Below are 4,615 nucleotides of genomic sequence, written 5' to 3'. Positions count from 1 at the left end.
GCCACACAGTATGCTGAATCAACCAGCCATCGTGCTACCTACGCTCAACAGGGGGGCTGCCTGCTGAACAAAAAAAATTAAATTAAATTAAAAGAATCCAGGGTCTCATAATATCCAAACTGCCCAGGATACAATAAAAAAAAATTTACATCCTACCAAGGACCATGAAAGTCACAACTTGAATGAGAAAAGACAAGAGACATCACCACAGAGAAGAATCAGACTGGAATTATCTGATGAGGATTTTAAAGCAGTCCTAATAAAACTACTTCAACAAGGAACCCAGAAAAGCCCATGGGCACAGACTTAAAAATAGCTCCAACAAAAGCCTGCTTCTCCAGGTAAAGGACCAGGCAAGGAGCAGCCTTGGCAAGACAAAACTNCCTCCACTCTACTCCAGCCAAATGAAAAAGTGGCTCCAATTCATACCAGCAAAGGTGGAATAGGGAGCATGTCCAAGCCCCTTCCATGGTATTGTCCGCAGAGGCCACTTAAGAAGCCAAACTCCCATTCACACCAGCAACAAGGAGCTCCTCCCCAGTGGGTATCAATGGAGGCAGAATGAGCAGACTAAGCTCCTAACCTCATCTGTGCCCATCACCTTACCGGAGCTGTGTCGTAAAAGACCAGACAGAAGATTAAATAAGATACAGAGTCTAATGACATAATAACCAAAATGTCCAGGTTTCTATAGAAAATCAGTCATCATACTAAGAACTAGGAAAGACTCAACATGAATGAGAAAAGACTATTAAGAGATGCTAACACAGAGATGGCAGAATTATGTGACAAGGATTTCAAAATAGACATCATACAAAGAGAAACTTTCAAAGGAAATTTTAATTTCAAAGAACTTAATGAAAATACATTAAACCAAAACATGTGGTATAAAGTAGTACTAACAGAGAAATGTATAGCACTAAATACGCACATTAGAAAAGAAGAAAGGTCTCAAATGAATAATCTAAATTCTTACCTCAATACCAGCAAAAGAAATAAGCCCAAAACAAGAGGGAAGGAAACATTAAAGGTAAAGGCAGAAATCAGTGAAATTTCAAATAGGAAAATAATAAAAATTTAAAAAAATTTTGTTTAATTTAAAAGGTAAAATCAGTGAAGCAAAAACTGGTCCTGCTAAAAGATTAATAAAATTGATAAACTTCTAGCAAGACTGATAAAGAGAAGATAAAAATTATCAACATCAGGAACAACATAGGAGATCCCTAGAATCCTATGGCTGTTACCACGAACTTCACACTCCTAAATTTGACAACTTAGAAAGAATGGGCCAATTCCTGGTAAACCACAAACTATCAAACTTAACCAAGATGAAAAAAACAATTCAAATTGTTATGTAATTATTAAATAACTGAACTTGTCATTTTATTTTTTTAATGTTTATTTGGAGAGAGAGAGAGAGAGAGAGAGAGGGAGAATGCATGTGGGGGAGGGGCAGAGAGAGAGGAGGAAAGAGAGAATCCCAAGCAGGCTTTCCACTGTCAGCACAGAGCCTGACATAGGGCTCAATCTCACAAACCATGAAATCATGACCTGAGCCAAAATCAAGAGTCAGCTGCTTAACCAACTAAGCCACCCAGGTGCCCAATTTTCCTGAAATTGACAATATAGGTTTAATACAATTGCTACCAAAAATCCCAGCAAGTCTTGTGTAGATATAGGCAAATTAACTCTAAAATGAAAATGGAAAGGTACCTGGCCTGGAATAGCTAAAGAAATTTTGAAAAAGCAGAGTAAAAATGAGATGAATCACCATACCTGATGATTACTTACTACAGAACTACAGAACAGTAATCAAGACAGTATGATCTTGGCCCAAGGATGAACACACAGATCAATAGGGCCACGCAAATACACCTAACTAATTTTTTCCTGCAAAAGTAATTCAGCGGAGGAAGGGGAAACTTTTCCATAAATGATGGTGCTATAGCAATTGGACATCCATAGCATCTCTTCCCCAAAATAAGAAAGAGAGAAAGAGAGACAGGAAGAAAATGCCTCAACCTAAAATCTCACAACTTATACAAAAATGAACTCAAAACAGATCATGAGCTTTAATGCAAGATCATGAACTTCTTACATTTACTTATAAATCATTTACTTCAAATCTATAAATCTTTTAGAAACCAGAAAATCTTTACAATATAGGACTAAACAAAAAGTTCTTAGACTTACTACCAAAAACACAATCCATAAAAGGAAAAACTAACAAATGACCTCATCAAAATTAAAATAATTTGCTCTGTGAAAGACCTTATTAAGTGATGAAAAGACAAGCTACAAGCAGGGAGAAAACATTTTCAAACATAGCCAACAAAGGATTTTAATCCATTATATACATATATATTTTATCTCCTTAAACTCAATAGTAATAAAATAAAGAATCCAATTAGAAAATAGACAGAAGGCACAGATATCTCACTGAAAAGAATACATAGATCCCAAATAAGCACATGAAAAGATACTCAACATTACTAGCCACTAGTGAAATGTAAATTTAAACTACAATGAGATCATCTACATACCTATTAAAATGGCTAAAATAAAAAACAGTGATAATACCAAATGCTAGTGAGCATGTAGAGAAACAAGATCACTGCCACATTGCTGATGAGAATGTAAACCACTCTGGGAAAAGAATATGCCAGTTTCTTACAAAACTATATATTCACTGGGGCGCCTGGGTGGCTTAGTCGGTTAAGCGTCCGACTTTCACTTAGGTCATGATCTCGCGGTTCGTGGGTTCGAGCCCCGCGTCGGGCTCTGTGCTGACTGCCAGCTCAGAGCCTGGAGCCTGTTTCAGTCTGTGACTCCCTCTCTCTCTGACCTTCCCCTGCTCACGCTGTCTCTCTCTCTCTCTATCCTAGAAATAAATAAAACATTTAAAAAAAAAAAAACTATATATTCACTTACAACTCAGCAGTTACACTATTGGGCATTCATCCTGGGAAAATGAAATCTTTCTTCACAAAAAAAAAAAAAACTCCTGTACACAAATATTCATGCAGCTTTATTTGTAATGGCCAAAACCTGGAAACAACTTAAAGGTCCTTCAACAGATGAATAAACAGTGCTACCTCCATTCTATGAACTACTACTCAGCAATAAAAAAGGACAAACTATTGATTCACACAAAAACTTGGGTGGGCCTCAAAGGAGTTATGCTGAGTGAAAAAAGCCAATCTCAAAAGGCCATACACTGTATCATTCCATTTAAACAGTCTTCTTGAAATGAAAAGATTAGAAAGATGAAGACTAGTAGTTGCAAGGAGTTAGGGACAAGGGAATGGAGGGGTGCAGCTGTGGCTATAAACAGCACAAGGGATCCTTATGATAAAACTGTTCTATATCTTGATTGTGGTGGTCACATGAATCTACACAAGTGATAAGAACTATACATATGCACGTGTACACACACACACACACACAAAAATGAGTGCATGTAAAATTGGTTAAATCTGAATAAGGTCAATGGATTCTAACAATGTCAGTTTTCTGGTTATGATATTCACTATAATTATGCAAGAGGTTACTACTGGGAGAAATTAGTTGAAGTATATGGAATCTATTATTTCTTATCATTACATGTGAATCTGTAATTATCTCAAGATAAAAATGTTAACAAAAACAGGGCGCCTAGTTGGCTCAGTCAATTAAGTGTCAGACTCTCGATTTCAGTTCAGGTCATGATCTTGCAGTTCATGAGTTTGAGTCCCTTGTCAGGCTCCGTGCTAACAGTGTGGAACCTACCTGGGATTCTCTCTCTCCCTCTCTCTCTGCCCTTCCCTGACTCATGCTCATAATCATTCTCTCTCCCCACCTCCCCCAAAATAAACAAACTTAAGGTTTTTTTTCTTGGGGTACCTGGGTGGCTCAGTCGGTTAAGTTTCTGACTTCCACTCAGGTCATGATCTCACGGTTCATGCGCTGGAGTTCTGCATCAGGTTCTGTGCTGACAGCTTGAACCCTAGAGTCTGCTTCCTGCCTCGAACTCTGTCTCCCTCTCTCTCTGCCCCTCCCCTGCTCATGTGCTAGCTCACTCTTTCTCTCTCAAAAATAAACATTAGGAAAAAAAAATTCTTAAAATCAAGCAAGCAATATGTGAAAATCAACGTGAAATGAAGTGAGCATGGCAATGTCCAATCCAAGGTTTCAGAGGTTTTCCAGTGCCCCACAGAAACAAACAACCCATTAGTAAACAACTGCTTATTCCTCATGAAACCATTTGTGAGAAGGAAATCTGAACAATTCTTCAATGAACCAAGAGACTGGGTTTTACAAATGAGACCATTTAAACGGTCAGGGCAAGATGCTATTCATTGGCAGGTTTACCATTTCAGTTGTCCCTATCTTCCTCCTTCAGAGCCCTGTGGGGTGGGAAGAAGCTTCTGATAAGGAGTAGTTCAATTAATGGGGCACCCGGGTGGCTCAGTTGGTTAAATGTCCAACTTCANAGTGGGTGTATCTCTGATAGTACTACATATAATTAAAGATGCTAATACTAAAGCCTTCTGTAATGGAATCACTGCAATTCCATTTCTAATACTGTGTAGTAGATTTTGCTTAGATTAAGGTATACTGAATGAAGAGTTCAAAA

The sequence above is a fragment of the Crocuta crocuta genome, unplaced genomic scaffold, assembly GCF_008692635.1.
Source record: "Crocuta crocuta isolate KB4526 unplaced genomic scaffold, BGI_CrCroc_1.0 scaffold312, whole genome shotgun sequence".
Classification (NCBI taxonomy): domain Eukaryota; kingdom Metazoa; phylum Chordata; class Mammalia; order Carnivora; family Hyaenidae; genus Crocuta; species Crocuta crocuta.
This window is presented reverse-complemented; position numbering follows the sequence as displayed.